The sequence below is a fragment of the Symphalangus syndactylus genome, chromosome 10 (assembly GCF_028878055.3).
Source record: "Symphalangus syndactylus isolate Jambi chromosome 10, NHGRI_mSymSyn1-v2.1_pri, whole genome shotgun sequence".
Taxonomy (NCBI): domain Eukaryota; kingdom Metazoa; phylum Chordata; class Mammalia; order Primates; family Hylobatidae; genus Symphalangus; species Symphalangus syndactylus.
The window spans coordinates 99856190-99882329 of NC_072432.2; the positions used below are offsets into that span (position 1 = coordinate 99856190).

Genomic DNA, 26140 nt, shown 5'->3' on the forward strand with positions numbered 1-26140 from the left:
GTCACACAGGCTGGACTGCAGTGGCGTCATCTTGGCTCACTGCAACCTCTGCCTTCCATGTTCAAGCGATTTGCCTGCCTCAGCCTCTCGAGTAGCTGGGACTACAGGCTTGTGCCACCTCGCCCAGCTAATTTTTTTATTTTTAATAGAGACGGGATTTCACCATGTTGACCAGGCTGGTCTTGAACTGCTGACCTCAGGTGATCTGCCTGCCTCAGCCTCCCAAAGTGCTGGGATTACAGGCATGGGTCACCATTCTGGGCCTTTTTTTTTTTTTTTTTTTTAAAGACAGAGTCTCATGCTCTGTCACCCAGGCTGGAGTGCTGTGGCGTTATCTCGGCTCACTGCAACCACCGCCTCCCGGTTTCAAGTGATTCTCCTGCCTCAGTCTCCCAAGTAGCTGGGATTACAGGCACCCACCACTATGTTCGGCTAATTTTTGTATTTTTAGTAAAGACGGGGTTTTACCATGTTGGCCAGGCTGGTCTCGAACTCCTGACAAGTGATCTGCCTGCCTCGGCCTCCCAAACTGCTGGGATTACAGGTGTGAGCCACTGTGCCCGGCTGAGATAATTTTTTTTTTTTTAAGAAAATGGGGTCTCAGTCTGTCACTCAGGCTGGAGTCCAGTGATGCAATCACTTCTGGGCTCAAGTGATCCTCCTGCCTCAGTTTCCTGATGGGATTACAGGTGTGAGCCACCATGCTCACCCAGCAAGAGGTGATTTAAAGTATACAAGAAGGTATGCATAGGTTGTATGCAAAGACCATACAGTTTTATATCAGGAACTTGAGCATTTCTGGATTTTGGTATCCGCAAGGGTTCTGGAAGCAGTTCCCCCCAGATACCACAGATGACTATATATTTATTGTTTATCTTCTCTGTCCTCATTAGAATATCAACTCCATGAGAAATGGACCTCTGTTTTTGTTCACTGTTGTAACCCTAGCAGCTAGCAGAGTTCTTGGTATATTAGTAGATGCTCGGTAAATATGTATTCAATATATAATGGCCTCCAGTGCCTTGATCCATCCCCTTTATCAATCCTGCATCTCATAGACAGTTATTTCAATTACCAGTGTCAAATTTCTCATGTTCACCTAAAAGGTTATGCTAGCTAAATTCATACTGCCTGCCATGTCATGCTACCTTATCTCAAACTAGGCCTTTACTATTGCTCAGCAATCATATTAAATTTCTCCACCATCGTCTCTGGTCTGGTTAGTTGCAACAGCCTCTTAATTGACCTTTGTGCTTCCACGCTCCACCTGTAATTTATCTTCAATAAAACAGAGGACTCTAAGGCATATATCATATCATACCACTTTTATGCTTAATAACTCACAAGATGCCAAGTGCCATGGCTCACGCCTGTAATCCCAGCACTTTGGGAGGCCAAGGCAGGTGGATCACCTGAGGTCTGGAGTTGGAGACCAGCTGGCCAACATGGTGAAACCTGATCTCTACTAATAATACAAAAAATTAGCTGGGCATGGTGGTGGGCACCTGTAATCCCAGCTACTTGAGAGGCTGAGGCAGAAGAATCACTTGAACCTGCGGGGTGGAAGTTGCAGTAAGCTGAGATCGTGGCATTGCATTCCAGCCTGGGCAACAAGAGCGAAACTCCATCTCAAAAAAAAAAAAAAAAAAACAAACAAATAAAAAAAAACTCACAAGACTTTGAGTCTAAACTCCTTACCACAGCTACAGAACACTACGTGGCCTGGCTCTGCCTACTTCTTCAATCTGAAATATTTTTAAGAGATGGTGCCTCACTATGTTGCTCAGGCTTTTCAAACTCCTAGCCTCAAGCGATCCTCCTGCCTTGGCCCCCCAAAGTGCTGGGATTACAGATGGGAGCCACTGTGCCCGGTCAACTTCTTTAATCTCATCTCATGACACCATGGTCGTCATCCACCTTATTGTAGAAACACTGGAATTCTTTCCATTCCTCAAACACAATCAGCTCATTTCCACCTTGAGGTTTAAACTTTTTTTTTTTTTTGGAGACAGAGTCTCGCGGCAACGCCCAGGCTGGAGTGCAATGGTGTGATCTCAGCTGATTGCAACCTCCGCCTCCCAGATTCAAGCGATTCTCCTGCCTCAGCTTCCCGAGTAGCTGGGATTATAGGCATGTGCCATCATGCTCGGCCGATTTTTGTATTTTTAGTAGAGATAGGGTTTCACCATGTTGGTGGGGCTGGTCTCAAACTCCTGACCTCGCGGGATCTGCCCGCCTCGGCCTCCCAAAGTGCTGGGATTACAGGCGTTAGGCACCATGCCCAGCGAGGTTTAAACTTACATAGCTTGATTTTCTTTTAGCTTGGCTAAATTCTTGTCTTTCAGATCTTAATGTCACCTCCTCAGAAGAAGATAACCAGTGACTATCAACTGCCATATTTTAATTCTTTTCATATCACATTACAATTTGGTATTGTTCTTGTTCACTCCAGTGATTAGCTCCACGAGAACACTAATCTTGTCTACAAGAGTGCCTGGCACAATGCAGGCGGTCAGTAAATATTTGGTGAATTTGGTAGCTGCCCTACAGTGTTTTTCCTAAATGCTTTCTTCTCCCAGGATCCCAGCCTCACCACTAATTAACTATATGCCGAATAGATAACCTCAATCCCTACATTATTAAAAAAAGTAAGATAAGAAATCCTACACTTAGCTGGGTGTGGTGGCACACACCTGTAATACTGGCTACTCAGGAAGCTGAGGCGGGAAGATTTCATGAGCCCAGGAGTTCAAGGTTGCAGTGAGCTATAATTGGACCACTGCACTTCAGTCTGGGCAACAGAGTATGACCCTGTTGGAGGGGAGGGGGAGAGAAAGAGAAGGAGAAAAGAAATCCTGCAGCTTCTTCCTCTTTGTCTAAAAATTCCTTGATATATCCTCTCTTCCAGTCCTCTAGTTTCTAAGCAGAAAGATTGCTACTCTTGTAAGAGCTAAACCCTTTACCTATGTCTTTGATCTCAATCAAACTTTTTACCTCTTCTGAGTAAAAACTTAATCACTCTTTTTAATATTTAAACTATATGCAAGCTGAGTACAGTGGCTCACACCTGTAATTAGCCAGGCATGGTGGCGAATGCCTGCAGTTCCACCTACTTGGGAGGCTGAAGTGGGAGGATTGCTTGAGCCCAGGAGGTCGAGGCTGCAGTGAGCCCAGATCCTACCACTGCACTTCAGCCTGGGCAACAGAGTGAGACTGTGTCTCAAAAAACAAAAATTATCTCAATGGTAACCTGGAAAATGAAAAAAAATTATAATACCTAATACAATGTAAATGCCTTGTGAATAGGTGTTATTGTATTATTTAGGGAATAATGACAATAGAAAAAAGTCTGTACATGTTTAGTACAGGCACAACAGAACCATTACCTAATCCAATATTTCTTTTTTTTCTTTAATTTTTTGAAATGGAGTGTCACTTTGTTGCCCAGGCTGGAGTGCAATGGCGCGATCTCAGCGCACTGCAACTTCCACTTCCCTGGTTCAAGCGATTTTCCTGCCTCAGCCTTCAGAGTAGCTGGAATTTCAGGCATGCACCACCACGCCTGGCCCTGCATCCAATATTTTCGATTCATAGTTGGTTGAATTCACGGGTGTGGAACCCACCGATATGGAACACACAGATATGGAGGGCCTACTATATAATATGTTGGGTGGTGATTAAGTGTTATTTTGAAGATTTATACCTTGTTTGCCGTTGTCATTAAGGTATGGAAATATATTAGGGAAAAGTAGACATTGATGAAGGAGGGGTATGTTTACTAAGGTATAAAGTTAGGGAAGACCTCTCTGATTAGGTGGCATTTGAGTTGGCACCTCTAAATGAAGTGAGGGAGCAGGCCCTCTGGGTATTTTGGATAGGGTGGGGAGGGCATTTTAGACTGAAGGAACTTAAATACAAAGTGTTTGAAGCTGGATGTGCTTGATGTGTTCTATGAGCTGCAAGAGGGCCAGCGTGGCTGCATTGAAGTAAGTGAGGGTGGAGGTAGTAGGAGCTGACACCATCATTGTGAATGTGGTAGAGGCTTGAGTCAAGTTGTAGACCAGAGTCAGGCCTTTTCTTCTGTGTGATGGTGGAGCTGCAGATCCAGGAGTGAGGATGTGGTGGGAAGTGAAAGGTCAAGCTATGGCTGAGAGGTGTAACTTCAGGCTGAAGAATTGTGAGGCCGCCAGGTGCAGTGGCTCTCGCCTGTAATCCCAACAGCTGGGGAGGCTGAAACCGGCAGATCGCTTGAGTTAGAGACCAGTCTGGGCAACATGGTAAAACCTCATCTCTACAAAAAATGTAAAAATTAGTCGGGCGTGGCGGCGCATGCCTGTAGTCCCAGCTACTCGAGAGACTGAGGCTAGAGGATTGCTTGAGCCTGAGAGGTGGAGGTTGCAGTGAGCCGAGATTGCACCACTGCACTCCAGCCTGGGTGACAGAGCAAGACGTCTCACAAAAAAAGAAAACCAACCATGAGGTCAGATGTTTGAAGTATTTGAAAGTGAAGATGAGAGAAGAGGGTGTACAATAAAACAGATTTTTGAACACCACAGGGAAGTAGGAAGCATAGAAAAAGATGAGTTGGAGGCACAGAGGGCCTGTAAGTTCATAATGGACAAGTTTATTTGGCTTCAGGTTTTTCGTTTTGTTTTGTTTTTGAGGTGGAGTCTCACGCTGTTGCCCAGGCTGGAGTGCAGTGGTGTGATCTCGGCTTGCTGCAACCTCCACCTCCCAGGTTCAAGTGATTCTCCTGCCTCAGCCTCCTGAGTAGCTGGGACTCAGGGTTTGTTTTGTTTTTTTTTTTTTTTTGAGACGGAGTCTCACTTCGTCACCCAGGCTGGAGTGCAGTGGCACAATCTTGGCTCACTGCAAGCTCTGCCTCCTGGGCTCACGCCATTCTCCTGCCTCAGCCTCCTGAGTAGCTGGGACTACAGGCACCAGCCACCACGCCTGGTTATTTTTTATTTTTTATTTTTTTGTATTTTTAGTAGAGATGGGGTTTCACTGTGTTAGCCAGAATGGTCTCAATCTCCTGACCTCATGATCCGCCCGCTTTGGCCTCCCAAAATGCTGGGCTTACAGGCATGAGCCACCGTGCCTGGCCTCAGGGTTTAAAAAAAAAAAAAATTGGTGAAATACACACAATATAAAATTTATCTTTTTGCTTTTTTTTTTTTTTTTTAAATGAGCACAGGCTAGCCTTGAACTCCTGAGCTCAAGTGATCTGCCCACCTTGGCCTCACAAAATGCTAGGATTATAGGTGTGAGCCACTGCACCTGGGGAAAATTTAACCACTTTTAAGTGTATAATTCAGTGGCATTAAGTACATTCATAAAAGTACATCATCACTGTCCATCTCCAGAACTTTTTCATCATCCCTAACCGAAACTCCATACCTATTAAATAATAACTTCTCATTGCCCCCTCTTCTTTAGTCCCTGAGAAACCACTGTTCTATTTTCTGTCTCTATGAATTTGACTGTTCTGCTTCAGGTGCCTTGTATAAGTGGAATCATACAATATTTGTCTTTTTGTTTCTGACTTATTACACTTGGCATTATATTTTTAAGGTTCATTCATATTGTAGCATGTAGTAGAATTTCATTCCTTTAAAGGCTGAATAGGCTGGGCCCAGTGGCTCATGCCTGTAATCCTAGCACTTTGGGAGGCCAAGATGGGCGGATCACGAGGTCAGGAGTTCGAGACCAGCCTGGCCAACATGGTGAAACCCTGTCTCTACTAAAAATATGAAAATTAGCTGGGTGTGGTGGCCCGCACCTGCAGTCCCACCTACCTGGGAGGCTAAGTCAGGATAATCACCCCTGACCCCAGGAGGTGGAGCTTGTGCCAAGATCACACCACTGAACTCCAGCCTGGCAACAGAGAGAGACTCCGTCTCCAAAAAAAAAAAAAAAAAAAAAAAAAGCTGAATAATATTCCATTGTATGTACACACCACATTTCCAAATTTTTTTTGTCTATGTATCTGTTGATGGTGACACTGGTGCTGTTTCTACCTTTTGGCTATTGTGACCAGTGCTGCTGTGAGTGAGCACTGGTGTACAAATCTGAGTAAATCCCTGCTTTCATTTCTTTTGCATACATCACCAGAAGTGGGATTATTAGATCATATTCGATCATATGCTTTAATTTTTTTGAGATAGGGTCTCACTCTGTCAACCAGGCTAGAGTATAGTAGTGTAGTAATGGCTCACTGCAACCTCCATCTCCTGTGCTCAAGTGATCCTCCCACCTCAGCCTCCTGAGTAGCTGGGACTACAGGTGCCCACCACCACACCTGGCTAATTTTTTGTATTTTTAGTAGAGACAGTGTTTTACCACATTGCCCAGGCTAGTCTTGAACACCTGGCTCAAGCTATCTGCCTGCCTTGGCCTCCAAGGACCAGAAACAGTAGGCACTCAACAATATCATGCTGGGATTACAGGCGTGAGCCATCACGCCCCGCCATACGCTTTAATTTTTTGAGGAACAATCCTACTGTCTTCCATACTGGCTATACCATTTTATATTTCCACCAGCAATACACAAGATTTCCAGTTTCTCCACAGCCTTGCCTGGGTTTGGTTTTATAAAAAAAAACCCTGTGGTGTTTTTTTTGTTTTTTTTTTTTGAGACGAAGTCTCACTCTTTTCCCCCAGTCTGGAGTGCCATGGCACGATCTGGGCTCTGCCCAGCCAGTAGTATAGTTGTGGTTTTTGAATAATGGAATGTTTTAAGTTTATTTCCTTAAAACAATGTTTATCATACACTGTTTTCTGGTAGTTTTAGAAGTAGCACAAATCCTTATGCTCTGCTACAAGGTCAGAACTGGTAAAGAAAGTTGTCTTCAGCCAGGTGTGGTGGCTCATGCCTGCAATCCCAGTACTTTGGGAGGCTGAGGCGGGCGGACCACCTGAAGTCAGGAGTTAGAGACTGGCCTGGCCAACATGGCAAAACCCCATCTCCACCAAAAATACAAAAATTATCCAGGTGTGGTGGTGCATGCCTGTAGATCCAGCTACTTGGGAGGCTGAGGCAGGAGAATCGTTTGAACCTGGGAGGCGGAAGTTGTACTGAGCCGAGGTCATACCACTGTACTCCAGCCTGGGTGACAGAGCAAGATCGTGTCTCAAAAAAAAAAAAAAGTTGTCTTCCAGTTAAATTTTAGTGAGAGATTTTTCAGAGGAATTAAAATTCTGGGGCCTTAAAAAATCTTAAGTGTGCTTTGCCATAAGCTTCAGGGACTGTGTCTATGTTACTTGGCTGTGTGTAGTCATGAATTTGATCTTTTAGGATAGGACAGTGATTAAACACACTAGATTTTTTTTTTCTTTTCTTTTTTTTTCTTTCTTTAAAAAAAAAAAGAATACATTTGTTAACCTCCTGTTTGGAAATTTTACAAGGAGCTGGAGAAATTTTCACTTTTGTGTTTACTGATTGATTGTGTACTACCTTAACTGTTGGAAAAATATATTCCCTATTCAGATGAATGATAAACCAGTAAAAGCTATTAAAGGGAAAAAATGTGATGGGATTACAGCTGCCACAGAGAGGTTTTTGAAGTTTTGCACCTTGTTTGCAATTGTCATTAAGATAATGGAAATTTTGAAAGATGATCTTAATGTCTTCAATATTGTTATAATTAGGCTTTTTTCTTGGTAAATGATGTGTCTTAATTTGAAAAGTTTTCCTTTAGGAGCTTCCTTTTTTTTTTTTTTTGAGCAGAGTCTTGCTCTGTCGCCCAGGCTGGAGTGCAGTGGTGCGATCTTGGCTGACTGCAGCATCCGCCTCCTAGGTTCAAGCAATTCTCTTGCCTCAGCTTCCTGAGTAGCTGGGATTACAGGCACCCGCCACCACGCCTGGCTATAGGAGCTTCTTATGTTATGTGAACACTATGAGTAAACAGAGTGGTATAGTTTAAACTTGCCTTCCAGTTTTTCCAAGTTCCTCTTTCTCCAATTCATTGTCTTTGCCTTGGGGTTCTTTTTCGTTAATATGTATAGATGTTTACGCAGTTAGAAAAAATGTTCATAAAGATGATATTGTTGAGTGCTTACTGTTTCTGGTCCTTTGATAATGTGGTGTGCTTTTTACTTTTACACAGAAAATAACTGTGGTCAGATTGTCGTGCAGTCTGCCATAGACAGTAAGGATATTGTGAAAGAAATTCTGGCTGTCTGCATAGCATGACCTTTCAAAACTGTTTTCTTTGCTACAAGCATTTCACTTAGCCTTTTGACTGCCACATGATAGAGGAAGTAGTACATAAAGGGCACTATAAATGGCTGCCTTGTTGATCTCAGTACTGTTTTTTAAACCATGTTAAATAGTCACATATGTTATTAAATACAGCTTTATGTGGAGGATTTCCAGTTTTATGCATAGTAGAGTACATTTTAAGTATAATTTTATAAAACTTACAATATTTAAAATTTAAATACAGGCCGGGCACGGTGGCTCACGCCTGTAATCCCAGCATTTTGGGAGGCCGAGGTGGGTGGATCACCTGAGGTGAGGAGTTCGAGACCAGCCTGGCCAACATGGTGAAACCCCATCTCTACTAAAAATCCAAAAAATTAGCTGAGCATGGTGGTGCGTGCCTGTAATCCCAGCTACTCAGGAGGCTGAGGCTTGAACCTGGGAGGCGGAGATTGCAGCGAGCCAAGATGGCGTCATTACACTCCAGCCTGGGTGACAAGAACAAGACTCCATCTTAAAAAAAAAAAAATTAAATAGAAAATCACATTATTTTCAAAAAGGAGCTAAATTTTTTCAAAGTTTTAAGGATTATTAGTGAATGGAGATTATTATATATAGCTGATGACTACAAATCTGTAATTTTTATGAGGAGAGATTTTTAAAGCAACCTTTGGAGCTCTCTTTCTGCTGCTTCTGAGCACCCGGGAGAGACTATTTTCTTTAACGCTGTGAAGAGACCTGGGGAAAATAAGGAAGCACCAGCCTGATTTTATTTTACTTTTATTTTATTTTATTTTATTTATTTTATTTTATTTGAGATGGAGTCTTGCTTCATATACTCCAGTAAATGTGGTCATGCTATATATATTCTTTTGTTTCTTTTAACATTGTTGGTGAGGTTCATTAATGGTGATGTGTGTAGCTATGTATTTTATTCATTTTTCCTATCGTAAACTATTTTTTTTTTTTTTTTTTTTTTTTGAGACGGAGTCTCGCTCTGTCGCCCAGGCTGGAGTGCAGTGGCGCGATCTCGGCTCACTGCAAGCTCCGCCTCCCGGGTTCACGCCATTCTCCTGCCTTAGCCTCTCCAAGTAGCTGGGACTACAGGCGCCCGCCACCACGCCCGGCTAATTTTTTGTATTTTTAGTAGAGACGGGGTTTCACTGTGGTCTCGATCTCCTGACCTCATGATCCACCCGCCTCGGCCTCCCAAAGTGCTGGGATTACAAGCGTGAGCCACCGCGCCCGGCCTATCGTAAACTATTTAATGTTATTTATTGATCTATTAATGTACATTAGGATTATGCCTAGTTTTTTGTTACTATGAAAACTTTCACCTTAAACATTCATGTGAGTGTCATATCCTCAGATAAGCATTTTCTTTTTTTGTTTCTTGATACAGAGTCTCTGTTGCCCAGGCTGGAGTGCAGTGGCGTGATCTTAGCTCATTGCAACCTCTGCTTCCCGAGTTCAAGTGATTCCACTCGGCTTCCCAAGTAGCTGGAATTAAAGGCTCATGCCATTGCACCCAGCTAATTTTTGCAGTTTTAGTAGAGATGGGGTTTCACCATGTTGGTCAGGCTGGTCTCAAACTCCTGACCTCAGGTGATCCACCTGCCTCCCAAAGTGTTGGGATTACAGGCGTGAGCCACTGTGCCTGGCCCGGATATGCATTTTCCTGGAATATTATACCTAGTAATGCAATTTTTGATGCTAAACTCTCTTTGGAAGAGGTTAAATCAGTTTATTCTCCCATTAGCAACGATCTATGAAATGGCATCTCAGTGTGGTTTTAATTTACATTTTCTTGGTGACCAATGAGGTTGAACATTTTCCCCCATATGTTTATGGGTTATTTGGGCTTTTGGGAAACTAATTATTGTCCCCATTTTTTTTGTTAGATTCATATTCTTTATATGTTCATTTTCACACTGTGGTAACTTTCAAAAATTGTTTATTTGATCATTTTTTATTCACCTGTTTAACATTCTTCATTGGATCTCTTGTTCTTTTGCACAAAGAACAACACCTTAATTTGACCTACCGGGATCTGCATATAGCCAGCCCTCCCAGTACCATTCTGCCCCTGTACTCTGCTTGTTGAATTCCATAAATGCTTAAGGTTTCTCAGGTCTTTGCATATAGTCTTTCTTTCCTTGCCTAGCTAATTTCCTGTCTTACATTGTCTCTGTTAAAATATCACCCTCATGGGCCATGGTGGCTCATGCCTCTATTCCCAGCACTTTGGGAGACCAAGGCCGGGGGGTGGGGATCACCTGAGCTCAGGAGTTTGAGACCAGCCTGGGCAACATAGTGAGATCTTGTCTCTACAAAAAATGAAAAAATTAGCTGGGTGCCATGCACCTGGAATCCCAGCTACTTGGGAGGCTGAGATAGGGGGATCATTTGAGCTCCAGAGGTCAACGATGCAGTGAACTATGATTACACTACTGCATTCCAGCCTGGGTGGCAGAGTGGGACCCTGTCTCAAAAAAATTTAAAAAAAAAATCACCCTCTTTATCTGCCTCAAATTAACATGTTTTAATCTTTACATTTGTTTATGAAAATAAAATAATTCTCATCAGAAGATTACAGAGGAAGAGGAGAGCTGTCGATATGTTCATTTCTGCCAGGGGATTTTAAAATGCATTGTGCAGAGTAATGAACAAGGATAAAAGTTGTTGAGCTTCAGCAGGAGTGAATGATTTACTGGTGTCATAATGGTAGCCTCATTAATGATATCCCCCACTGCTCTTCATATTTCTGTTTTCTGTTTGGATGAAGGGTGATAAGGAAAACAGAGACATTGGACTGACTGAGGGAGGATATGTGGGTTTTAATCATGGCCTTTCAGCTACCTAGACTGTGTGTTTGACTAAATTAGTGAAGGCCAGATTGCTGTAACAGACCAAAAATGAATAATGGTCCAAACTTAATAGACATTTATTTGTCACTCATGGAACAGTTAAGTTGGATGGCCCTCTTTGGTAGGTGGTTCTCTTTCAAATGGTTTCTTCCATCTTGTGACTCTGTCATCCTCTATGCCACTATGACCAGTGGAAGAGGAAAGAGAAGGTGTAAGTGTCACACCAACTTTCTTAAATTAAGCCCTGACCTGAAGTGACACAGGTCATTTCCACTCAACATTCCACTGGAAAGAACTTAGTACATGGCCACTTCTAATTGCACAGGAAGTTGGAATGTGTATCCAGCCACAATCCTGTAACTGTGGAGGAAAAAAATTAGTCTCTGCCATAGTGACCTTGGTATAGTTGTCATATTTCTGTAGGTCTCAATTTCTAAGGTATAAGAAAAGGGATCTATACTCAGGAGATGTATCACACACACACACCCTTCTTCCTTAGTGATTAAATTTAGAAGGCACAAGCAAAGTGTTTCCATCGTTTCTTCATTCACCTTGTTCCAATTCAATTTTGAAGGATTATGAGATGCTAAAGGTAGTATTAATCATTGTCTTCTCCATTTTATCACACCCAAGGTCTTCACAGCTCTGTGGCTTTATCCAGGCCTGAGTACAAACTGGATGATGGCCTTATAGCAAATGGAAGCTTATAATGTGAGATGAAATAATTCTGAAGTTTTAGTTGTAGGCAAATGTATTGGTATGGTACTGGTTGCTTTTGAAATATAACTTGTTTAAATATTCTACATTTTCTCTAGAAAATAAGAATTTTAAATATATTTTAAAACATCTAATTAACAAAGTTGGCTAGAGCTTGCATCAATTGATTCATAAATTTGGATTGTAAGTGTTAGCAGTTTAGTGCAAGGAAATTATCTTGATAGTTTTGTAACCAAAGTTGGGTAATAGGAATTGTTTTTTAAAACTTTAATTTTTTTGAGACAGTGTCTCGCGCTTTCACCCAGGCTAGAGTGCAGTGGCATTAACATGGCCCTCTGTAGCCTCGACTGCCTGGCGTCAAGTGATCCTCTTTTACTTCAGCCTCCCAAGTAGCTGGGACCCTAAGTGTGCACCTCCTCACCTGGCTAATTAAAAAATTTTGGGGGGCCGGGCACGGTGGCGCATGCCTGTAATCCCAGCACTTGCAAGGCCGAGGCGGGCAGATCACCTGAGGTCAGGAGTTTGAGACCAGCCTGGCCGATGTAGAAAAACCCAGTCTCTACTAAAAATACAAAAAAATTAGCCAGGCGTGGTGGCGGGCACCTGTGATCCCAGCTGCTCAGGAGGCTGAGGCAAGAGAATCACTTGAACCCGGGAGTCGGAGTTTGCAGTGAGCCGAGATTGCACAACTGCACTCCAGCCTGGGTGACAGAGTGGGACTCCATCTCAAAAGAAAAAAAAAAAAATTTCTGTAGGGATGGGGGTCTCGCTATGTTGCCCAGGCTGGCTTCAAACTCCTGGGCTCAAGCCGCCCTCCTACCTCCATCTCCCAAAGTGCTAATATTACAGCTGTGAGCCACCATGCCCAGCCAGAAGTTTCATTTTCATTTTTTGTTGTTTTTTTTTTTGAGATCTCAGTCTGTCACCCAGGCTGGAGTGCAGTGCCAAGATCTTGGCTTACTACGGCCTCGACCTACTGGGCTCGAGCAATTCTCTCACCTCAACATCCTGAGTAGCTGGGACTGCAGGTGAGCACCACCATGCCTGGCTAATTGTTTATTTTTTTGTAGAGATGAGGTCTCACTGTGTTGCCTAGGTTGGCCTTGAGCTCCTGGGCTGAAGCGATTCTCCTGCCCTGGCCTCCCAGAGTGCTGGGATTACAGGCATGAGCCCAGAAGTTTCATTTTTTTGTAAAGACATAATTTTTAGCTGGAGCATTGTGGGTCATGCTTGTAATAGAGCACTTTGGGAAGCTGAGGCGGGAGGACTGCTTGAGGCCAGGAGTTTTAGACCAGCCTGGGCAACATAGTGAGACACTGTCTCTACAAAAAAAAAAAAAAAAACCCACAAAATTAGTCGGGTGAAGTGGTGTATGCTTGTAGTCTCGGCTACTTAGGAGGCTGAGATGGGAGGATGGCTTGATCCCAGGAGGTAGAGGCTATAGTGAGCTATGATGGCGCCACTGTATTCCAGCCTGCACGACAGTGAGAGACACTCAAAAAAAAAAAGAAAAAAGTCTCAGAAAAAAAAAGAAAAAAGACATAATTTTAAAAACTTATTTAACCCACACTGTTTTCTTTTTGGAAACGATAGTAACATTCACAAATAAAGTAAGTTAATTTTAGTTTAAGGGCTGGGTGCAGGGCTCACACCTGTAATCCTAGCACTTTGGGAGGCCGAGGTGGGCAGATCACGAGGTCAAGAGATCGAAACCATCCTGGCCAAAATGGTGAAACCCCGTCTCTACTAAAAATACAAAAATTAGCTGGGCATGGTGGTGCGCACCTGTAATCCCAGCTACTTGGGAGGCTGAGGCAGGAGAATCACTTGAATCCTGGAGGCGGAGGTTGCGGTGAGCTGAGATTACACCACTGCACTCCAGCCTGGCAACAGAGCAAGACTCCGTCTCAAAAAAAAAAAAAAAACAAAAAACCAGAAAACAAAAGTTAGTTTTCTGCTGGGCTCACACATGTAATCCTAACACTTTGGAAGCCAAGGTGGGTGGATCACTTGAGGTCAGGAGTTTGAGACGAGTCTGGCCAACATTAGCAAAACCCTGTCTCTACTAAAAACACCAAAAATTAGCTGGGTGTGGTGATGTGTGCCTGTAATCTCAGCTACTTGGAAGGCTGAGGCAGGAGAATTGTTTGAACCCGGGAGGTAGAAGTTGCAGTGAGCTGAGATCTCGCCACTGCACTCCAGCCTGGGCAACAGAGCGAGACTCTGTCTCAAAAGAAAAAAAAAAAGTTCTCAGTGCCATTTAAATTTCAGTAGAACTTGGACCTGCATAATTCTAATTTTAGAGGTTAACTTGTTTGCTGATATACTAAAGTTATCTGTATATTAGAAGAAAATATTTCTTGTAAGAAATGCCCTTGGGCCAGGCATGGTGGCTCACACCTGTAATCCTAGCACTTTGGGAGGCCGAAGCAGGAGGATTGCTTGAGCTAGGGTTTCAAGACAGCCTGTGCAACAAAGCAAGATGCTGTCTCTATTTAAAAAAAAAAAAATTTGGCCAGGTGCAGCGATTTCATGCTTGTAATCCCAGCCCTTTGGGAGGCTGAGGCAGATGGATCATTTGAGTTCAGGAGTGTGAGACCAGCCTGGGCAACATGGCAAAACCCCACATCTACCAAAAATATAAAAAACTAGCCAGGCATGGTGGCATGCACCTGTGGTCCCAACTACTTGGGAGGCCTGATGCGGGAGGATTGCTTGAGCCCAGAAGGTAGATGTTGCAGTGAGCCAAAATCGTGCCACTGTACTCCATTCTGGGTGACAGTGACATCCTGTCTCAAAAAAAAAAAAAAAGGCCGGGCGTGGTGGCTCATGCCTGTAGTCCCAGCACTTTGGGAGGCCGAGGTGGGCAGATCACAAAGTCAGGAGATCAAGACCATCCTGGCTAACATGGTGAAACCCCATCTCTACTAAAAATACAAAAAAATTAGCCGGGCATGGTGGCAGGCACCTGTAGTCTCAGCTTCTCGGGAAGCTGAGGCAGGAGAATGGCATGCACCCAGGACGCAGAGCTTGCAGTGAGCCGAGATCATGCCACCGCACTTCAGCCTGGGCGACAGAGCGAGACTCCGTCTCAAAAAAAAAAAAAAAAAAAAAAAAAAAAAGAAATGACATAGAGTAAGATATATATTTAGGAAGATGTGTATGTTGGTATTTTTTTTTTTGGCAGTAGAGGGGTGCTGAGTACAGAGGACTTTATTGATGACGCACTACAAAGTGGAGCTTTCTAGGCCTATCCCATTTTTCAGGGGGTCTGGCATGGAAACCGTGTCTAGGAAGGGAGATTCTCAGTGTGATGGTGGGGGACTGAGTGGGGCAGGACTGCACAGCAGCTGAGGGCCTCTCTCTTACTCTCATGTTCTCACTGGGGCTGGTGGTCCAGGAGGCCATGTGTACCATAAGGTCTACCACCCTGTTGCTGTAGCCAAATTCATTGTCATACCAGGAAATGAGCTTGACAAAGTAGTCATTGAGAACAATAGCAGCTCCAACACTGAAGGTGGAAAAGTTGTTATCACTGTTAGTTGGCGGAGACAACCTGGTACTCAGTGTAGCCCAGGATGCCTTTGAGGGGGCCCTCCCACACCTGCTTCACCTCCTTCATGATATCATTGTATTTGGCAGGTCTCTCCAGATGGCAGGTCAGGTCCATGATGGACATATTGGCATTGGGGACATAGAAGGCTATGCAAGTGATTTCCCTGCTCAGCTTGGAGATGACTTTGCCCACAGCTTTGGCACCACCAGTAGGTACAGGAGTGATCTTCTGGAAAGCCCTGTGGCCACTGCGCCACAGTTTCTCAGATGGGCCATCAGTGGTCTTCTGGATGTCAGTGATAGTAGCATGGACGTGGTCATGATTCCTCCCACGATGCCAAAGTTGTCATGGGTGATCTTGGCCAGTGGTGCTAAGCAGTTAGTGGTATAGAAGGTTTGCTGGGAATTGCGAGGTGTTTTTGTACTTTTCATGGTTCATGCCCATCACAAACATGGGGGCATCAGCAGAGGGTGCAGAGATGATGACCCTTTCGGTTTCTCCTTTTAAATGAGCCCCCGCATTCTACGAGGTAGTGAAGATGCCAGTGGTCTCCACAGTGTAATCGTGGTGGCATCATCCAATTTGATTTTGGTGGGAATTTGCTCCTAGAAAATGGTTATGGTATTTTCGTTGATGACAAGCTTGCCATTCTCAGCCTTGACTGTGCCACGGAACTTGCTATGGGTAGAATCATCATGGAACATATAGACCATGTAGTTGATGGCAATGAGGGGGTCCTTGATGTAGACAATATCCACTTCGCCAGAGTTAAAAGCAGCCTTGGTGACCAGGTGTCTAATAAGACCAAATCAGTTTACCCGGCTTTCACTTTCATTGTGATGTCTCAGGGATGTGATGGGTGTTACATGAGAAGATGTGGCTGTTGAATGGGAGGAAAAGAAAGTGTAATTTTTTTTTAAAGAAAAAAATGAATTATTGAGTGTAGTAATTGCATGATTTCATTCTAATAGATCATGCTGCAATGATATATTGCTGTAACAAACCATCCCAAAACTTAGTGGTGTAAAAAATTCATTTTATTATGCTCTGGTTCTGCAGTCAGGAATTGGATGGGGCACACCAGAGTCAGGTTGTCTTTGGCCCATGTTGTCTGGGCATCAGGTGGAAAAACATGATGTCTGAGGGTTGGAGTCATTGAAGGCTTCTTCACTCAGAAGTTTGGCTATTGGTACTAGCAGTCAGCTGGAGTTTGTCAAAACACTTATCCTTGGCCTCTCCCATGTGTCTGTCCTGAGCTGTTCACTGCTTGGTGGCTACCTTCTAAGAGTGAGCATCTCACAAGCAGGTGTCTTAAGTGAGCAAATGGAAGCTGCAGCTTCTTAAACTTGGGAATTAGTAGAGCATTACCCCTGCTGTATTCTATTAGAGGTCAAGCCATCACTGAAGTCATATTCAAGGAGAGGGATCCTGCACCTCACCTCTCATCACATTTGGCAGGTCTCTCCAGATGGCAGGTCAGGTCCATGATGGACACATTGGCGGTGGGGACATAGAAGGCTATGCCAGTGAGCTTCCTGCTCAGCTTGGAGATGACTTTGCCCACAGACTTGGCAGCACCAGTAGGTGCAGGAGTGATGTAAAAGAATTTTGTGGCCATGTTTTAAAATCATCCCAGGTCATGACAGCAGTGCTGTTGATCATGTAATCACAATTTTTTTTTAGCTAGTTTTCAATACTCTGTTAGATTATTTAGATTTATTTATTTTTTTTTTTTTTGAGGTGGGGTCTCACTCTGTCACCAAGGTTGGAGTGCAGTAGCATGATCTCGGCTCACTGCAATGTCTGCTTGCCAGGCTCAAGTGATCCTCCTACCTCAGCCTCCCAAGTAGCTGGGACCACAAGTGCACACCACCATGCCTGGTGTGTTTTTGGTAAAGACAGGGTTTTACCATGTTGCCCAGGCTGGGTTTTTTTTTGTTTGTTTTTTGTTTGTTTGTTTGTTTTTTGAGGCAGGGTCTCACTCTGTCGCCCAGGCTGGAATGCAGTACCACAATCACAGCTCACAGCAATGTCTGCCTCCCAGGCTCAGGCAGTCCTCCCTCCTCAGCTTCCTGAGTAGCTGGGACTACAGGTGTGTGCTACCATGCCCAGCTAATTTTTGTATTTTTTGTATTTTTTCGTAGAGGCAGGGCTTTGCCAAGTTGCCCAGGCTGGTTTTGAACTTCTGGCCTCAAGGGATCCTCCGCCTCGCCCTCTCACAGTACTAGAATTACAGACATAAGCCACCACTCCCGGCCTTAGATTCTTAAAGCTTTCTTTCCTTGCTAATGTTTTCTCCAAAACATTTTTAATCCCTTGAGAGTATTCCCATAGTTTCCAGAAGAAAAAGATACGGGTTGGTTTTAATAGCTACATTCAGTCAGGAAACATTTTAAATTATTAACTGTTGTACTAGTGGTATGAAATGGATACTAATGTCATTTTTATTTCTTTCCTTTTTTTTTTGAGATGGAGTTTTGCTCTTGTCGCCCAGGCTGGAGTGCAATGGTGTAATCTCCGCTCAGTGCAACCTTTGCCTCCGGGGTTCAGGTGATCCTCCTGCCTCAGCCTCCCGAGTCGCTGGGATTATAGGCACACGCCACCACACCCGGCTAATTTTTGTATTTTTAGTAGAGACTGGGTTTCACCATGTTGGCCAGGCTGGTCTTGAACTCCTGACCTCAGGTGATCCACCCACCTCAGCCTCCCAAAATTCCGGTATTACAGGCGTGAGACACCGCGCCTGGCCAATGTATGCTTTTTAATTTAAAAGAATGCTATATTTGAGGGTTTTGAAATGAAATATAATTTATTAGCTGATAGGGTAATGTTATAAGTTAAATACAGGACAGTATCCAAAAGCTGTCCTGTTAATGCATAACAGATAAAGATTTCAGATCTTTTGGGATCTTAGACATAGTAACATGTGATTAATTATTATATTCCAAACCATGCAACTCCCAGTACTCATCCCATTATGCACAGGCCATAGGCTGGGGCAGTGAGGCAATGAGGGGGTTTCATGACAGCAACATTGTGGTGCTGCCTCAACTTTTTAGATGACATAGCCTGATCCCCACACACTGCAGTCCCACACCTTAAGAAGTTCAGGCGGGTACTCTGTATGTCCCTTTTCCAGTATTCCATCCTCATCCCTTCTGGTTGAGGCTCTGGGAGGTCGAGGTAAAAAACACTGCAACCATTCAGAGAACAGACATGCCTCCGCTAGTCTCTCACTAGACCTAACTGCCCTGGTACAGGCTGGATTGCAAATTGCTTCATTTTATTTTGTAATTACCTCATCTCCCAATCAAGTGTGTGATATGGTATCTTAAACAGAATAAATACTTATTAAATATTCATTTCCTTGAAATTCAATTGTTTTCCCACTTTGTCCCTCTGCAGTTTTCTTCTCTTCCTCTTTTTGATCAAGGCCTAGCACTGAGATGACATTATCAGCCTGCTTCTCTGGACTCTCTGTGTCCTTTAGGGAGAATAACCAGTGAAAGAAGACTTGGCACCAAGAACAGATACTTCTTCGATTTTTCTTAGTTTTTTTCCCCCTCAATTTACACTCAGTAGTGAGGGAGAAATGAAAGCTACACACAGAAGCATTTTGTCATTCATGGGCGGATAGCTTAGGAAGAAAATTGGTCTCCAAGGAAAAGGTTTAAAACAGACAAACAAATGATAAGTACTTGCCAGACCAAACTTAAACCATCATGCAAAGGAGTAATCCTGAAATGACTTGGGATAAATGCCAACCTTTATTGGATGCTCTTTTAATTTTTACATATTATGACTTATTTTCAAAATGACAGCAGACAGAAATAACTAAAAGAATTCAGAGCCTGGAATAGTGCATTTTCTACAGCTGTAAGCTATTTAAAATTCTTCTCATGTTACTGTTTGCTATCCAGATGGCTTTCTGGCACCGGTTCAGTTCCTAGATGTGAGAGCTGTTGGTTAGTTACTCACCAGCACCACCACACACTTGTACAATTTGGCTCATGACTCACTCTCATTGCAGTTACATGTGGGTACTTTGCTACACAAACAGTCATTCCTGATTGTCACGATGGTACTTGTAAACAAGAACCAGAATTGATTGGATACCATTTCTAGAAGGAAGATTTGTTGACATTCAAAAGCACCCACCCCAGTTAGTCTATTGGACCCATCGCCACTCATTGGAGTGAGAAACAGAAGCAGTCATCTAGACAATGAAACTTTTGTCTAAAATATATACTTGAATGATAGGTGCAAAAGTGTATCCAGTGAGCCACAATTATTTGGATATTTGCTTTACTCCCATACTGTTACCTAAAGTGATTGAAAAACAAAACAACCCCCACCTCTTACGAAAGAAGTCAGATGGTGGTAGGAGGTTTGGGAGAGGGTTGCTATCTGAAAGAGACAAACAAGGAGTCTCCTGAGATGCTGGCAGTGTTCTGTTTCTTAACCTGGATAGTGGTTTGCTTTGCAGTAGGTATTTGCTTTCCAAAAATTCATTGAACTGTACAATTACATGTTGGGTATTTTTGTTTATGCGTTATTAGCAAAAGTGTTTAAAAACAGAAATTGCTCTCCTATAATGTAGGACAATTCCCTTAGTTGTATCTTCAAAGGCTAGAGAAGGTCTCTATATTAATGTAGTAGATATTGGTCTTTGGTAGTCTTTGTCCTATTAATTTTATCTATTTAGGGAAAGAATCATTTTTACCTTAAAATGTGGTTATTGTCAAACAGTGATTGGAATAGCTTAACAATTAGTAATAGTCCCCGTGTCCCAAATACTGTTCACTTGAATGGGTTTCAGCAAGGGGTGGAGAGGGTGAGGAGAGAAGACTGTGGGGATGAAATATTTCATGGAAATATATATATCCATTTGGAATAACTTATCTTGTTGATGTTAGGGGTAAACATGGTCAAACATTTAGATTAGAAAAGAGGAAGGTAGACTAAAAACTAGAAATCTGAAGAGTTTTATTAGCATTGCTTAATAAAAAATTATGTGTTTGGAGGAAGACCGTTTAATTTTTTTATTTTTTTTCCATTTCGAGGACTGTATTAAGTAACTTAAAATGGCATATTTTAAAGAGGCTAGCTGTATATTTTGGAATAATAGAGTGATATGACTTTTATTAAATTTTTTTCATCGGCCCTTTTAGTTTGATGAAATAATACCAATAATGTCCTCCCTCTCCACTGAAGTACCAGTGTTATGGATTATATGTCTAAATTTATCTTTATACTTTTTTTTTTTTCTTGGACAGTATCTCACTCTGTTGCCCAGGCTGGAGTGTAGTGGCGTGATCTCAACTCACTGCAACCTCTGCCTCCCGGGTTGAAGTGATTCTCCTGCCTCAGCCTCCCAAGTAGGTGGGCGCCTGACAACACACCTAACTAATTTTTGTATTTTTAGTAGAGGGGTTTCACCATGTTGGCCAGGCTGGTCTTGAAGTCCTGACCTCAAGTGATTCACCCACTTCAGCCTCCCAAAGTGCTGGGATTATAGGCGTGAGCCACCGTGCCTGGGCTGTGGTTTAGAAATACTAATGAACACATACATATTAAGAATAAATAGCTGGGCCTGTAATCCTAGCACTTTGGGAGGCCGAGGCAGGTGGATCTCTTGAGGTTAGGAGTTCGAGACCAGCCTTACCAACATGGCAAAAACTCATCTCTACTAAAAATACAAAAAAAGTAGCCAGGCATGGTGGCAGGCATCTGTAGTCTCAGCTACTTGGGAGGTTGAGGCAGGAGAATCACTTGAACCTGGGAGGCTGAGGTTGCAGTAAGCCGAGATCACACCACTGCATTCTAGCCTGGGCAACAGAGCAAGACTCCATCTCAAAAAAAAAAAAAAAAGAGAGAGAATAAATAGCCGGGTGCTTTGGCTAATGCTTGTGATCGCAACACTTTGAGAGGCCGAGGTAGGAGGATTGCTTGAGCTCAGGAGTTCAAGCTCAGCCTGGGGAATATGTAGCGAAACCTCGTCTCTAGTAAAAAAAAAAAAAAAAAATCAAAAGAATGATCTGGGTGTGGTGGTGTGTGCTTGGAGTCCTAGCTACTCAGGAGGCTGAGGTGGGAGAATTGCTGGAGCCTGGGAGGTCAAGGCTGCAGGGAACCATGATTGTGCCACTGCATTCCAGCCTGGGCAACAGAGTAAGACCTTGTCTCAAAAAAATAAATAAAATAAAATAATTTTAAAAAATACAGAATAAATTGCCAAGTTCTAACCTAAGTCCTTCCTTTGGACCCACTCAAAGTGTCTGGAACAATAGAACTTTAAAAGAGTGTATAAACTGTATGCCATCATTAAAGGCACATTGAATAAAAGAAACATTTATTTTATAGTTACTTTTGAACTGTATGAGTGTCTTTCCTTCCACCCTTAATTGCTGTGCATTAGGTTGTACTTGCAGTTTTTTCTTTTAACTTTAAACACAATTCTAATTATAATGTGTATATTAGTTTATATTTGGATTTTTTTCATGTTATTTCTAAACATTGCCACATATTCTTGATAAACATTTTAAATGAGCGCACCAAGTGGATGCCATCAGGTGGGTCAGTTATTTTTTTAAATTTTTTCATATTTATATATTTTGCTTTATACATGAAACTTTTTCTGTATTCAGGTTTGTAAATAGGTGCATTCTAGAACTGGAATTACCAAGTTAGCAGGAATAAACTTTTTCAAGGCTCAGTGCCTATTTGCAATTTTTTTTTTTTTTTTTTTTTTTTTTTGAGACTGAGTCTTGCTCTGTTGCCTATGCTGGAGTGCAGTGCTGCACACAGGGTTTACTGTAGCCTCCACCTTCTGTGATCAAGAGAAAGCGATTCTCCTGCCTCAGCCTCTTGAGTAGCTGGGAACACAGGCATGTGCCACCACACCCAGCTAATTTTTAAATTTTTGTAGAGATGAGGTCTCACTATGTTGCCCAGGCTGGTGCAGATGTTTTGTAAAAGCCGTTTAGAGTGCCATCTTTGATTTGAGAGGATAAGTTTAAATGTCATTTTACTATGAATGGTATGATATATAATGTTATAGCAATTCTTTAATAATTTGTGGAATTACTTTAGAAATAGCTCTTACATATAATTATAGCAATTCAGATTAAATAATCACCTTTAGAAAATGAAGTTCTAGGGCCAGGCGCGGGTGGCTCACACCTGTAATCCCAGCACTTTGGGAGGCCGAGGCGGGCAGATCACGAGGTCAGGAGATTGACACCATCCTGGCTAACAGGTGAAATCCCGTATCTACTAAATACAAAAAATTAGCTGGCTGTGGTGGCGGGCGACTGTGGTCCCAGCTACACGGGAGGCTGAGGCAGGAGAATGGCATGAACCCGGGAGGCAGAGCTTGCAGTGAGCCAAGATCGCGCCACTGCACTCCAGCCTGGGTGACAGAGCGAGACTCCGTCTCAAAAAAAAAAAAAAAAAATAGAAAATGAAGTTCTATACTGTTCAGTTTTTAAGTGCCCAGTATAATGCATACTTCACCATAAACACATCAACAACTGGGGCTGATTTGTTGTCTTTGAGCAATGTGGGGGGTAGGGACCAAAGCCCAGATGAATCAAGATCCCATACCTTAAGTTGCCTCTGAGTGAAACCTAAAGGTGTGATAGCAAATGTAGTATTTAAAGAAGTAATGTGGACAGGTGCAGTGGCTCATGCCTGTAATCCCAGAACTTTGGGAGGCTGAGGCGGGTGGATCACGAGGTCAGGAGTTCAAGATTAGCCTGGCCAACATGGTGAAACCCCGTCTCTACTAAAAATACAAAAATTAGCCGGGCATGGTTTCAGGTGCCTGTAATGTCAGCTTCTCGGGAGACTGAGGCAGGAGAACTGCTTGAACCTGGGAGCCGGAGGTTGTAGTGAGCCGAGATTGCTCCACTGCATTCTAGACTGGGTGACCAGAGCAAGACTCAGTCTCAAAACAAAAACAAAAACAAAAAAGAAGTAATGTTTTTTCTTTTATATTAAAAAAAAAAATTCTTTTTTTTTTTGACTCACTGTAAGCTCCGCCTCCCGGGTTCACACCATTCTCCTGCCTCACCCTCCCAAGTAGCTGGGACTACAGGCACCTGCCACCACGCCTGGCTAGTTTTTTGTATTTTTTAGTAGAGATGGGGTTTCACTGTGTTAGCCAGGGTGGTCTTGATCTCCTGACCTCGTGATCTGCGCTCGGCCCCCCAGAGTGCTGGGATTACAGGCATGAGCCACCGTGCCTGGCCAAAAAAAATCTCTTTTTAAATATTTCCTATGATTTTGGTTGAATTTGTTCACCTATAGAACAAATTTATGTTGTTTTCTGCTTATCGTTAGATTTAAAGGAGTAAAGTACAGTGGGTTCTGCTGGCACATTGGTGGGGAAGCTGAGAACTTTTAAACTCTTTCCTCTTTCTTCCAGTGAACAATCGACAGGATACGGCTTATAGTTACAGTTAAAGGGTTTATTGAACTAATTGTCACTGCTGAAGTTCCTGTGCCCTCTGATAGCTTCCTTGAAAAGTTTTCATAGTTTAAAAACTCTGCTTGTCCTTAGCCTTTGATCTCTTGCTTTGATGCTCAAACAGAAGAATGATACAAGACTGAGGATCTTGCCAGGCGAGGTAGGCCTGTGAAAAGACATTTCCTTTAAACACAAAAAGAAAAAAGAAAAGGGGGAAAATTATGCTAATTGCTTTGGGAAAAAAAATCTGACTTTTGGGTCTGACTCTGTCTCTGTGTATTCCTGGATAATTTACTTAAGCTCTCTTAGCTTTAGTTTTCTTATCTTTCAAATGGGTAGGGTCTGTAACTCCTAAGATACCTCCAACTTGAAACTCTGAGTCATTTCTCTCAGGCTGAACTGTTTGTGTGGTCCTATAAAATAAGAGTGACTAAGGGAAATAGCAGAATATATTTTATTTTCAACTTAGTGGCAATAATTTAATTTCCTTCAAAATATACCTACAAAAGATTTATTGGTTACCAATTGGTTTGTTACCTCATTTTTTAAAAGTAGCATGTTACAGTTTTAACTCTGACTAAACACATGCTATTTTAATTGCAGAACAGCACATTTTGTGAGTATGTCCTCTCCCTCAACAATTTTCTTAAAGGGTTGTGCATGAAGCGCTGAAGAGTTACATGTCATCTTGTGGTTTTAGTTTGAATATCTCATTGGTAAATTTGTTACTAAAGGTCTTCAAAACTAAGAGCTAGTTATACTGGGTTTACATTCCTCTGATTAGTTAAGGGTCTAGTTTTCTTGACTTAGAGCTTCTTTACCCTTCAAGAATTAGCCAAAAACAACATAGCCAAATATAGGAAACATCATTCATTGGCAGATAGAAATGTATACTGTTATGTTCATTACTTTGAAAAATATAGGCTACAATTATATCTGGATAAATTATGGAGACTCTGTTGCTACTTTGAGAAATAGTAGTGATGGCAGCCGTGGACCATCTAGAACAGCTGCTGCCATCATGCCAGCTGCAGCAAGGAGGTGTGGCCGGGGCTGCATGCTCTGTGGAGCTGGCGGGAGCTGGGGAACAAATGGGGACCCCACCCCTTCCAGGTTGGTGGGTGGGAGCTTCCCAGGAGCAGCTGCAGCTACCCAAACTGTGGGTACAGACCCGGGCCTCCTGCTCCACGGAGCAGGCAGGAGCACACTCCTTGCCATTGCCCCCCCAGCCCCTTCTCTCTCATGCCAATGCAGCTGCCCAACCATGCATCCCCACACTCCTTAGGGGCCCAAGAAGGCCCACTCTGCCCTCTCAGGCTTAGAAATGCCTGCTCCCACTGTCTGGCTTTTCCCTATTGTCGGCACCCAGTCCGACCTTGGAGCAGAGTCAGGGCCAAGCCCAAGTGTTGTCACATCCCAGCCAGGTGTGCACGTGCTCGGGGTAGTGCTGACATGCCAGCCCCCAGCCACCTTGGCCCCCTCCAGATTTTGGGCACCAATGACCATAGGAGGGAATCTGAGGGGAGGCTGAGGGCAGCTTGGCGCTGACCTGTAGGCGGTACCTACAGCTTGGGTGCCATGATCAGCAGCAGGAGGCAGACAGGTTTCTGGGTGGAAGTGGGTTGGGTCCTCAGTGAAGCTCCATCTTCAGGCCAGGGAGGGTCTGAAGGCTAGGGACCAGGCTGCCAGTTCCATGGACTAGAGTGGGAACTTGTGGTGCCTTTTCTGGGCCTGCCCATTGCTGCCTGTGGACCAGTTGGCACACACTTCCTTCTCTCTGAGGCCCATAAAAGCCCCAGGCTCAGCAGAGCTGAGCAGACATTGGGATGACCAGCTGCAAAGAAGAGCTACCCATTCCAGGGCCTCCTCTTGGTTGAAAGCAGCAGACATCAGGACAACAGGCTGCAGACAGGAGCTACCCACCCCAGGGCCTCCTCTCTGCTGAGAGCAGCAGACATCAGCACAACAGGGTGCAGAGAGGAGCTAACCATTCCAGGGCCTCCTCTCTGCTGAGAGCAGCAGATGTCAGGACAACCAGCTGCAGAGAGGAGCTACCCATTTCAGGGCCTCCTGTCTGCTGAAGAGCTGCAGAGATGACAGGATGACCTGCCTTCAGAGAGGAGCTACCCACTCCAGGTTCTCCTCTTAGCTGTTGTCACTCAATAAAGCTCCTCTTTGTCTTGCTCACCCTCCACTTGCCTGCATACTTCATTCTTGGGACCTGCCAATTGAGGCTAAAAGAGCTGTAACACAAACAGGGCTGAAACATGACCTTTGTTCATCGCACTGCAGGCAAAGAGAAGGAGAGAAGAGCTGTGGCCCTTTGGGGA

At 43.5% G+C, this 26140-nt stretch overlaps 1 protein-coding gene across 3 annotated transcripts in view; it reads left to right on the forward strand.

The window, feature by feature from the left end:
• Positions 1-26140, forward strand: part of PIK3CB (phosphatidylinositol-4,5-bisphosphate 3-kinase catalytic subunit beta) — a 187817-nt gene that overhangs the window by 41072 nt on the left and 120605 nt on the right. The gene's annotated exons all lie outside the window — the stretch shown is intronic.